General features: G+C 36.6%; 1 protein-coding gene and 1 pseudogene across 3 annotated transcripts in view; both read left to right on the forward strand.

The window, feature by feature from the left end:
* CLVS1 (clavesin 1) overlaps nucleotides 1–13294 on the forward strand; it is a 440705-nt gene that overhangs the window by 122910 nt on the left and 304501 nt on the right. The window lies entirely within an intron of this gene.
* LOC743115 (nucleophosmin-like) lies at nucleotides 9880–11081 on the forward strand (annotated as a pseudogene).

Genomic DNA, 13294 nt, shown 5'->3' on the forward strand with positions numbered 1-13294 from the left:
AACCAGGCAATACCATTCAGGCCAGAGGCATGGGCAAGGACTTCATGACTAAAACACCAAAAGCAATGGCAACAAAAGCTAATATTGACAAATAGGATCTAGTTAAAGAGCTTCTGCACAGCAAAAGAAACTACCATCAGAGTGAACAGGCAACCTACAGAATGGGAGAAAATTTTTGCAATCTGCTCATCTGACAAAGGGCTAATATCCAGAATCTACAAAGAACTCAAACAAATTTACAAGAAAAAAACAAACAACCCCATCAAAAAGTGGGCAAAGGATATGAACAGACTCTTCTCAAAATAAGACATTTGTGCAGCCAACAGACACATGAAAAAATGCTCATCATCACTGGCCATCAGAGAAATGCAAATCAAAACGACAATGAGATACCATGTCACACCAGTTAGAATGGCGATCATTAAAAAGTCAGGAAACAGCAGGTGCTAAAGAGGACGTGGAGAAATAGGAACACTTTTACACTGTTGGTGGAACTGTAAACTGGTTCAACCATTGTGGAAGACAGTGTGGCAATTCCTCAAGGATCTAGAACTAGAAATACCATTCGACCCAGCCATCCTATTACTGGGTATATACCCGAAGGATTATAAATCATGCTGCTATAAAGACACATTCACACGTATGTTTACTGCGGCACTATTCACAATAGCAAAGACTTGGAACCAACCCAGATGTCCATCAATGATAGACTGGATTAAGAAAATGTGGCACATATACACCATGGAATACTATGCAGCCATAAAAAAGGGTGAGCTCATGTCCTTTGTAGGGGCATGGTTGAAGCTGGAAACCATCATTCTCAGCAAACTATCACATGGACAAAAATCCAAACACCACATGTTCTCACTCATAGGTGGGAATGGAACAATGAGAACACTTGGACACAGGAAGAGGAACATCACATACCTGGGCCTGTCGTAGGGCGGGGAGAGGGGGAGGGATAGCATTAGGAGATATACCTAATGTAAATGACAAGTTAATGGGTGCAGCACACCAACATGGCACATGTATACATATGTAACAAACCTCCACTTTGTGCACATGTGCCCTAGAACTTAAAGTATAATAAAAAAAAGAAAAACTCTTCAAAGCAATGTCACAGAAATGACAGTAGTCTTAACAACAAAAGTCAGAAGACAAGGAAATGTTTTCAGTGTACTGTAAGAAAACAACCGCCAACTAAAATTTTCTACAAAGTTTTCTACAAAACTGTCAAGAATGAAGGTAAAATAATGTCATTTTCAGACAAAAAGAGATTTTGACACCTATGGAACCCTACTAAAAGAAATTCTACAAGATACACCCAAGCCGAAGAAAAACACACTCTAATAGAAAGTCTAAAATGCAAAAAGAAAGGAAAGGCTTAGGAAGTGTTAAATATTTGGGTAAATTTAAGCAAACATTGTGCTAAACAATAGTATTAATGTCTTGAGGGATTAAAACGATAAAACACGTATCAGTAGCATATAAATTGGAACATAAGTAAATGAAAGGAATCCATTCTAAGTACTTGTAATGTCTTGGATTAAAGTTATTAATTATTTTTACAATTTGTGAAAGTTACATATATATGTTTTAATGGATAGATAAATACTGTATAAGAGAAAGAGGGTATATTCATTTCAAAGTCAGTGGGGAAGCAATGTAATGAAAATACATGTTTGATTCAAAGAAGAAAAGGAAGAAGGCATGATAAAGCAAACACCACAAATGGATAGCATAGAATAAAATGGTACATTTATCCTAATGTACCAGTAATTCTATTAAATGTAAATGACTAGATGCTCCAGTTAAAATATAAAGATTGTCAGCTTGGATAAAAGACAAAAAACATTTATATGCTGTTGAAAAAATGCACATCTAAAAATTAAGGTTAAGGAAAGACCAAAAGCCAAAGATGAAAGAAATGTATGTTAGCCAAATACTAACCAAAAAACCCTGGCATTATTTTGCATTTTCTTTTGAGTAATGGCTGATATATCAATGTCAGACAAATTTGACATTAAGTTGGTGCATTACTAGAAATGAATTGGGAAAGTTCACAATGATAAAAGGTTTAATTCAACATGAGAATTTAGCAATTTTAAGATTTTATGTTTCTATGTATATAGGCCTCCTTTCCCCAAAGGGAAATAGATAAATAAATATCATGATGGGAAATTTTAACATACATCTCTCAAAAGTTGATGGGAAAGTCAGAAAAATTAGTAAAGTTATTTAAGATTTCAGTAACACAACAATATATACGTATTTATGTATATAAATTCATATTTAGATATATAAAAATTCATATCCTTTTGAAGAAATGCAGAATTTATAATCTTTTGAGGCTTATATGAAACATTTTTTAAAAACAACCAAATGTCATGCTAAAACAAAAATTTATAAATTTCAAGTACTATATTAAGTATATTAAGTATTTTATTAAGTATGTTCTTTGACCACAACACCAGTAGCAAATTGAAAATTAGAAAATTCTCATATGTTTTGAAATTTTAAAATACACTTCAACTGACAATCAAAAGAGAATCGTAATACAAATGAGAAAGTATTTTGAACAGAATGATAATGAAAATATATATCAAAACATGCGGGATACAGCTAAAGCTAGATACAAATCATAGCTTTAAATGAACTAATTAGAAAAGAGGAAAGGCTGAAATTTGATGATGATGTTAGAAAAAGGAGAGCAAAATGTACAAGTAAGTAGTGGAGCAAATAACAAGAGCAAAAATTAATAAAATATAAAACAGAGAATCAACAAAGTCAAAAGTTTTTTTAAAGACTGATAAAATTGACAAACCTCTGGTGAAATCAGGAAGGGTGGGAGACAGAGATTGGGGGAGAGGGAGAGAGAGAGATTCCAAATGATCCAAATCAGGAATTAAAAACTGAATCACTGCAGAATTACATTTTCTCCCACTTTTAAAAGTTATTCTTACTAATAAAGTATTTTACATACTTTTTCTTACTTAATATATTGTAGTGAGTACTTATCATGTAAAACAAACAGCTGGTGCTTGCTTAGTTTGTAGTCCTGGCTTTTTTTTCCCCTATGATGTGCTTATTCAAAAGGAAAGTGTATTTTTTTCTCAATTATATTTTACTTAGAATTAAGGATTATCTTAAATCATAAATGACTGCCATATCATAAAAAAAATTAGCTTTTCATTAGATTCATGCAATATGAGCTCCTGAAAGTTTGGAAGTATCAGATGAAAATATATGAGAAATTATTTATTTCAAAATTTATTGATAGAACAGAATGGTCCTTGAATTTAAAAAAGGGGGAAAAGTGAAGATGATGATTATGAGGAAGTTAATGACTGGGAAAGGTAGAAATGACACAGAAATGGTGAGACTTGTAAATGTGAATGGCCACGGTAATAAAAAGTAAAAGTAGAAAGTCAGTAATTTCAGACAAATCACTTTATTTACAAGTATGTAATTAAAACATCTGTGTACAATCATTTCTATAGACACTATCTTACAGAGTTGTTTTGTGTCTTTGGAAAAACTACATATGAGCTTTGGGTTTCAGCTTCTTTTTCTACTAGATGAGTAGACTGGATAAGATAATTCCAAATCTTCAAAATAGGATGGTTATTATGTTAGAAAGGAAACATTCTAGAAGAATTAAAAGCGTAGACTTTAGAGTCATGAATTCATTTGTTCATTTAACAAATATTTATTGAACAACTATTATGTGCCAGGAGCTCTGTGTTAGACCCTGAGGATAGAGACAAGGTCTTTCTCACCATAGAATTTCTCTTCTATTAAAGAGATGGGCTCTAAACAGGTAAAATATTATGCAAAAAATGTAAAATACTATGTGACATGTGCCATATGAGTAATAGGGTATTGTGATACAGATTAAAAGAGATGTTTGAAAGCTTCTTGGTACTGTACCTAACTTACAATAAAATGCTGGTTGAGATCATAATTTTATTCTATAAGCCTATAGAGCTGATCTTTAGTCAGGACTCATTTTGTTGCAAAAGGTGGAAACCCAACCAATATTGGCTTAATTAAAAAAAAATGGAATGTGTTTATTCATGTATTTTGGAAGCCCAGGGTTGGCTTAGGCACAGTTGAACTTGGTGTCTTGAAGGATATTGTCAGGTTTACTTGTTCTTACCTGTTTCCCCTACCCTACTGCCAGAGATAAGCTTCATAAGAGCAGACATTATCTCCAGCTTGAGTGTATGGTGGTTACAGTCAGGGACAATGGAGGAACAAACATGTTTGTGGATTGCTGTATTTAGGTCATTGTGCCTGAGGCAGATAGACATTTCCCACTTTGCTCTTTTAGTAATAACATCTTCATAAATTTTATTTAGGCATGTGGCCATCTAACTAGAGAACATGTTTCTCAGTCTTCCTTGCAGCTAAGTGTGGCCAATTCTTCAACAATGCAATGTGATTGGAAGTGATGTGTGCAACTTCTGTACCACTTTTAAAAATCACTTGCCCTCTCCCGGCAAGTGCTCTATCTCTTTTCCATGTGCTGAAATGAAGACACAGTGTTGGTTTCACCTGCTTCATCCATGTAGACAGCACTCTAGCAGCCTTTCTCAATCAGGGGTTTCAGAAAAGAATTAAGCCCTAATGCCCTCAGGCATGAGGCATGCGTTGTATAATGCATTGAGTTCTCTCCTACGCATCAAGAATGGTATTAGCAGTAGTTTCATAGCTTGAGGTCTTAGTTTTAAGTCTTTAATCCATTTTGATTTGATTTTTGTATATGGTGAGATATAGGAGTCTAGTTCCACTCTTCTGCATATTGATATTCAGTTTTCCCAGCACCATGTATTGAAGAGACTGTCTTCTCCCCAGTGTATGTTCTTGGCCCCTTTGTCGAAAATGAATTCACCGTAGACATATGGATTTGTTTCTGGGTTCTCTTGGGTTTGTTTCTGGGTTCTCAATTCTGTTCCATTGGTCTATGTGTCTGTTTTTAAAGTACCATGCTGTTTTGATTACTGTATACTGTAGCTCTATAGTATAATTTGAAGTCAGGTAATGTGATTCCTCCAGTTTTTGTTGTTGTTGTTGTTTGTTTGTTTGTTTTTGAGACAGAGTCTCACTCTGTTGCCCAGGCTAGAGTACAGTAGTGCTATCTCGGCTCACTGCAACTTCCACCTCCTGGATTCAAGCGATTCTCCTGCCTCAGCCTCCCAAGTAGCTTGGATTACAAGCGCCTGCCCCCACCCCCAGCTAATTTTTGTATTTTTAGTAGAGACGGGATTTTGCCATGTTGGCCAGGCTGGTCTGGAACTCCTGACCTCAAGTGATCCACCTACCTCGGCCTCCCAAAGCGCTGGGATTACAGGCATAAGCCACAGTTTCATTCATACCCAGTATGGCTTTACTCTCCACTGTGAAAGGGCAGCACCGAGTTCAATGTAAAGTCCTATAGTCACTGTTCTCTCCCTCCCCCAAGTGCACAGACTCTTCCTGCTACACAGCCATTGCTGGGGATAGGGGAGGGGTGGCATCTGCAATTCAATGCAGTCTCTCTGACCCTCCTCAATGCCTCTTTCCATGATATGAAGTTAAAGCCAGGTGCTATGATTGTTCACCTGATTTTTGGTTCTTGTGATGGTGCTATTCTGTGTGCAGATAATTGTTAAAATTTGGTGTTCCTTCCGGAGGTACAAATGGTGTAGGCTTCTATTCTGCCATCTTTCTTTGCCCTGTCCTTTTGTTTCTTGAGAGGTATTATATTAAAGGAAATCTAATATACAACCCACAATTATGCGCTTGAAAGTCCCTTCCTTTTGTTTTTAATATTTAAATTTCAATAGCTTTAGCGGTACAAGTGGTTTTTGATTACATGGATGAATTGTATAGAAATGAAATCTGGGTTTTTATTGTACCTGTCACCTGAATAGTATACATTGTACCCAATAGATACTTTTTCTTCTTTTTTGAGAGGGAGTCTCACTCTGTCACCCAGGCTGGATTGCAGTGGCACGATCTTGGTTCACTGCAACCTCTACATCCTGGGTTCGAGCGATTCTCCTGCCTCAGCCTTCCAAGTAGCTGGGACTATAGGCGTGCACCACCATGCCCGTCTAATTTTTGTATTTTTAGTAGAGATGGTGTTTCACCATGTTGGCCAGGCTTGTCTCAAAGTCCTGACCTCAAGTGATCCACCCACCTTGGCCTCCCAAAGTGCTGAGATAACAGGCGTGAGCCACTTATCTCATGCCTGGCCCCAGTAGATATTTTTCATCCCTCACCCGCCTTCCCTCATCCCTTCTTCTAAGTCTCCAAAGTCCATTATACCACTGTGTATGTCTTTGCATACCCATATGTTAGCCCCCACTTATAAGTGAGAACATCCTGTATTTGGTTTTCGATTCCTGAGTTACTTCACTTAGGATAATGGCCTCCAATTCCAACCAAGTAGTTTCAAAAGACATTGTTTCATTCTTTTCCAAGGGTGAGTAGTATTCTGTGATGTATATGTACTACATTTTCTTTATCCACTTATTGGTTTATGGGCACTTAGGTTAATTCTATATCTTTACAATTGTGAATTGTGGTGCAATTAAACACTCATATGCAAGGGTCTTTTTGGTATAATGACCTATTTTCCTCTGGGCAGATACTCCGTAGTGGGATTGCTGGATCAAATGGTAGGCCTATTTTTAGTTCTTTGAGAAATCTTCATAGTGTTTTCCACATTGAAAAACCTAAGAAAAACTCTTCTGGACATTGGCCTGGGCAAAGGATTTATGACTAAGACTCCAAAATCAAATGTAACAAAGCCAAAAATAAATAAATGAGACATAATTAAACTAAAAAGCTCTGCACAGCAGAAGAAATAATCAACAGGGTAAACAGACAACCTAAAGAATGGGAGAAGATATTTGCCAACTATATCTCCAAGCAAAGGACTAATATCCAGAATCTATATAAGGAACTCAAACAAATTAGAAAAAAAATACAAATAATTCCATTAAAAATTGGGCAAACAATATGAACAGACATTTCTCAAAAGAAAACATACAAATGACCGTCAAACATTGGAAAAAATGCTCAATATCACTAATTATTAGGGAAATGCAAATTAAATCCACAATAAGATACCACCTTACTCCAGTCAGAATGGCCCAAAAATCAAAAAACAATAGATGTTTGTTTGCATGGATGTGGTAAAAAGGGAATGTTTATCACTGCTAGTGGGAATGTAAACTAGCACAACCTCTTCCTCTTTTCCTCAGGTGTTTTGTGTTGTTTTGCTTTGTTTGTATACAAAGCTGCTGAAGGTACCTTCTGTGCCACATGATCCAATGTCTTGCTCATTCCCAAAGGGGCTTTGTCTCATCCCACTTTCCACCTTTTTATGTAGAGAAACTTGCTTTCTCTGCTGAGTCTTCCCTCTCATATTTTACCTTTGTGGGTTAGTCTCCATTATTAGTTTACCATTCTCTAGTCTATGTAACCAAAGATAAGGGACCTTGTTGGGAAAGTCAAGGGTGCTCTGTTGAGGACTGAAAGAATTGGTGAGGCATTGAGCAGGCAAGGACAACCTTCTCTTTAGTAAATTGTAAAGGAGGAAAAATATAAACACTCAGGAGTTAATAAAGCTATCACTGCAATGATACAACATTAATATATTGTGAAAATTTTCCATGGAAAAAACAAGTGCACACTGATTTTTTATTTTTTGAGATGGAGTTTCATTCTTGTTGCCCAGGCTGGGGTGCAGTGGTGCGATCTCGGCTCACTGCAACCTCCATCTCCCGAGTTCAAGCAATTCTCCCACCTCAGCCTCCCAAGTAGCTGGGATTATAGGTGCCTGCCACCACGCTGGCTAATTTTTTTGTAGTTTTAATAGAGATGGGGTTTCACCATGTTTGCCAGGCTGGTGTCAAACTCCTGACTTCAGGTGATCTGCCCGCCTCGGCCTCCCAGAGTGCTGGGATTACAGGCGTGGGCCACCACGCCCAGCCTACACTTATCATTAGTAATGACTACACAATGCATCATTCCATATGCAGGTAGTATCTATATATGTACTCTGTTTTCTATTGGTGAATACTTAATTTGTTAAAAATGTTTTATTAATATAAAACCTGCTGTGAACATCCATGGACATACATCTTTGAGTATTTTTCAACTTATTTATTTTGAGCAAGTTTTGTAAAGTGAGATTGCTGGTCCAAAGGAATGCACATTAATGAAAATTTTGCCTTATTGCCCTTCAGAAAGATTTACCAATTTGTCTTTTACTAATGATGTGAGATATCATTTGTGCCACAATTATGCCAGGACTAGTTATCATCACTTTTTTAAGCTTTGTCAATTCAATAGGAAACATAATTATTTCATTTATTTCTTCATTAGTGAATCTGAATTTTTTTGTTTTTATCTTTTTTTTGTTTTACTCTTATTGATTGTTGATTTTTAAAATTATATATTTGTTTCCTACTGAGGTTGAATTGTAATTTAACATTTGGCCATGTACCATATGATTCTGCGGTTGGAAAATGTTTTCAAGATATTGTTAGCCATAACCGATCATGGTGAAATTTACTAAATTGCAATCCTTTCATGGTGAAATTTACTAAATTGCAATCCTTTCCTTGACCTTCTTTTCAATCATTTGCCCCTATAACTCACACACACACAAAGCAATTCCAGCAGAATGAAATAAATTCATCCAATAATTTTGATAAATCAAACAAAAAAGTTTTGTAATAGAACCATATATCTCTTATCATCTAAGGGTCAGGACCTTATTGCTTTTAAGGAATAAGATAATCATGATGGGCTAGCTAACGTTACAGATGGAAGGAAGCTCAGGAGGCCCAGCCAACTTAGTGATAGCAACACAGTACATAGGCCAGTTTTGTGCAGTGGCAAGTAAGAAAAGTTAGTATGAAGAAGGGGAAATGCATTTCCCGAAGCTTCTGAGCAAGGGCAGAATCAGGACTCAAACTCAGATCTGTCTACAAATCCAGTGTCTTTTTGATAAAAAACAAAAACAAAAAGCAAAAGAAGACCAAAGGAAATCTAAAGAGAAAGAAAATGATTGTTTCTTTCGTAGGACAGCTATGGTTGATTAGAGGAGGCAGGACATGTTCAAACCTTTCTTTCTAGCATAAATAAAAGGCTGATTTGGTCATGAGAAAAGTTATGTTTATGGTCAGTAATGTGATGGGCCAAAGAGTTCATGTTTTTAAAAGTTCTGTGTTTTAATTATTACATTTATTGCCCTTTATTCTGTTTCCTGACAATTCGAATCCCAGTTGTTCTAGAAGGTTGGTGCCTCCTAAATCCCTCTTCCTCTAACAAGTGTCTGTTTGAAATGCTTGTTCCCCACTGCCGTAAAGAAATAGCACTAGAACATAAATTTAATTTACTCAGCAAGGCCATTTTTATACTTTCTGCAGAAAGGGTACACTCACCAGCAGTTTTGCCATGAGAGTACACCAAACAAAGGAGACAGGGTCATTTATAACCTGACGGATCCACCCTACTGCTGTGTCTGGTTTCCATCGGCTGGAATGGGATCTAACATTCTGTATTTGTCCCGATTGGCTAGCAACTTAGAACTTTTTAAAAGAGGCAAAGGTAGAGGAGAACAAAGGAAGGAGGAAGTAACTTGTGGAATGCTGAGAAAGGTAAAAACGCCTTTAAATAAGGAAGAGGAACAGGTTATGTCCTAATGCTTGCTTGGACCATTATAAGCATGCCAGGGCAAATATTTAGGCTAAGTTGTAGGAGCTAAGAACATAAAGTACATTGATTTCTTTATCATGGTTAGCAGATATTTAAGAATGTCCCCTGGTGTGATTCCATCCTGTGTGGCTGTTCTCTGGAGCAGCATTCGTTTATCTTCGTCCGCCTTCTCTCCTACCTAAGTGCGTGCTGCCTCCCGATGGAAGATCTGATGGACGTGGACATGAGCTCCCTGAGGCCCCAGAACTATCTTTTTGGTTGTGAACTAAAGGCTGACAAAGATTATCACTTTAAGGTGGATAATGATGAAAATGAGCACCAGTTATCTTTAAGAACGGTCAGTTTAGGGGCTGGTGCAAAGGATGAATTGCACATTGCTGAAGCAGAGGCAATGAATTACGAAGGCAGTCCAATTAAAGTAATACTGGCAACTTTGAAAATGTCTGTACAGCCAACGGTTTCCCTTGGGGGCTTTGAAATAACACCACCAGTAGTCTTAATGTTGAAGTGTGGTTCAGGGCCAGTGCATATTAGTGGACAGCACTTAGTAGCTGTGGAGGAAGATGCAGAGTCAGAAGATGAAGAGGAGGAGGATGTGAAACTCTTAAGTATATCTGGAAAGCGATCTGCCCTTGGAGGTAGTAGCAAGCTTCCACAGAAAAAAGTAAAACTTGCTGCTGATGAAGATGATGATGATGATGAAGAAGATGATGATGATTTTAATGATGAGGAAGCTGAAGAAAAAGTGCCGGTGAAGAAATCTATACAAGATACTCCAGCCAAAAATGCACAAAAGTCAAATCAGAATGGAAAAGACTCAAAACCATCAACACCAAGATCAAAAGGACAAGAATCTTTCAAAAAACAGGAAAAAAACTCCTAAAACACCAAAAGGACCTGGTTCTGTAGAAGACATTAAAGCAAAAATGCAAGCAAGTATAGAAAAAGGTGGTTCTCTTCCCAAAGTGGAAGCCAAGTTCATCAATTACGTGAAGAATTGCTTCCGGATGACTGACCAAGAGGCTATTCAAGATCTCTGGCAGTGGAGGAAGTCTCTTTAAGAAAATAGTTTAAACAATTTGTTAAAAATTTTCCATCTTATTTCATTTCTGTAACAGTTGATATCTGGCTGTCCTTTTTATAATGCAGAGTGAGAACTTTCCCTACCGTGTTTGATAAGTGTTGTCCAGGTTCTATTGCCAAGAATGTGTTGTCCAAAATGCCTGTTTAGTTTTTAAAGATGGAACTCCACCCTTTGCTTGGTTTTAAGTATGTATGGAATGTTATGATAGGACATAGTAGTAGCGGTGGTCAGACATGGAAATCGTGGGGAGACAAAAATATACCTGTGAAATAAAACTCAGTATTTTAATAAAGTAAAAAAAAAAAAGAATGGTAGCACAGGTCTTTAAATAAATGTTGCTTGTAAGATAAGTTACTATTTATTTCTAATCAAATGGGGAGGAAAGTCTTTGAAGAGGAACCTTTATTTTTTACACGTCCCATGCAGGTCAAGCTCACATGGAACTGTTTGACATTTGGAGCTTGTCCCACTCAACTTCCAATTGATTATCTTACAGCTTCTCTTGCTTTCTGAACATCCTTGGATGTTATTCCTACTTGCCCCTTACACAGATTGCTAGCATCTCATATCAGAAGTTTAATCCCCAGTGGAAAGCAAGGCACACAGTAGGGTTTATTGTAAATGCAATGTGAATGATCTAATGATGACTTAAACAGCTCTACAGAAAGATTCAACCAACATTTATGAAGCAACTGCTAGATGGTAGTTACCTTCATATGAGTTATTAAACTCTTAAAATCATCCTGCCATGTAGAAGATATTGGCCCATTTTTCAGATGACAGGAATGAGGTCAAGAAGAGTCAATTAATTTCTCAAGATTCCACTCTCAGTGGGGCTGGGATTTGAATTCTGATTTCTTGGCATCAAAGCTGGTGCTCTTTTCACAGACCTGTGCTCCTGCTGGATTTGCTCAGCATAACCTGATCATAGGTGGAAGAGCTTTGCACAGAGACCTATAAAGACTGAAGAACTTATTGACAGACAATAAGAAAAGAGTATCATAATTATTTTGTTGGTTCTTGCTAACCAAACTCCATGGTGCCTATGTTCTTGGGCAAAGATTGATTTTAAAAAGCAAAATAAAGTACAGAGAGACTGCTTTTGCATTGAAGTGAAAATTGATGGGGTTTCAGGAAGCAAATTATTGGATTTGTGATTGTTTTCTGCTAGATAAATATCCAAGCAGAATTTTCAGGGGCTATAAATGCAAATTGTTTACACTATTAAAAATGTACTTAATGCTAAGGACGTTTTAGCATGCCTATAGAACTTGACTGTTTCTGCCTGAAAATGTTAAATGCAGGAAAAGCATAATGAGACTTCCTAAACATTCTGTAAATGACATTAAGTACATCATTTCCTCATTAAAAAGAAAAGAATTTCATAGAACAAAATAAATGTTAAGTGCTACAAATTGCTTTGTATAGCTACTTTTCTATTAAAGCAGATTCCACTATAAATGGGAATCCAGCTTCATTAAGCTCTCACAGGTCGGGTTATTCCACTAATAGATCACCAACAGTACTTAGTGTAATTCCTTTGCTTTCTTCAAGAGCTTTTGCCACTAAAAAATAGGCAAAATCCATACCCATTCCCCCACCAAAAAGCAAAATTGGAATAGTTTGTGGGTGTCAAATTTGTAAACTGCAATTTGAGGATGTATGTGTTTCAAAATCTGTTGTTTAAGCCATTAGAAATGGTTGAACTTTTCATAAAGAATCATTGCTTACAAAAGAAATTTTAGAGATGGATAGAATTGTTTCATCAGTGGGAAGAATGGAAAAATCTGCCAGGTTTCAAGAATTCATACATCACAAGGGAATTCATAAACCTAATTATGAGAATGCTGTTTAAAAATTTTAAAAAAATATTTAAAAATTGTGGTTAAATATACACAACATAAAATGTACCATGTTAACCATTTTTAAGTTTACAGTTCTGTGGCATTAAGTCCGTTCCCATTTTTGTGCAATGATCACCACTGTTCATCTCCACAAGTTTTTCATCTTTCCAAATTGACATTCTGTACATTAAACAAGAACTCCCTACTCCCTATTCCCCTCTCCCCCTCACTCCTGGCAACCACCACTCTACTTTCTGTCTCACATCAATGGAATCATACAGTATTTGTCCTTTCGTGTTGCATAAAGACTTCAGTGTTCGTGAATGTTGCAGCATGTGTCAGAATTTCCTTTCTTTTAAATAAATATTCCTTTGTACATGTATGTTACATTTTGTTTATCTATTGACTCATCAGTGGATACTTGGGTTGCTTTTATCTATTGTCTATGCAGATAATGCTGCTATGAACATGATGTGCAATATCTTTTGGAGTCCATGCTTTCTATGTATGCTGCCTTTGGGTATACTTCCAGAAGTGGACTTGCTGAATCATATGGTAATTCTATGTTTAATTTTTTGAGCAACCACCATCTAGTTTTCAAAATGATTATATTATTTTACACTCCCACCAGCAATGCACAAAGGTTCTC

Source organism: Pan troglodytes, chromosome 7 (assembly GCF_028858775.2).
Source record: "Pan troglodytes isolate AG18354 chromosome 7, NHGRI_mPanTro3-v2.0_pri, whole genome shotgun sequence".
NCBI lineage: Eukaryota > Metazoa > Chordata > Mammalia > Primates > Hominidae > Pan > Pan troglodytes.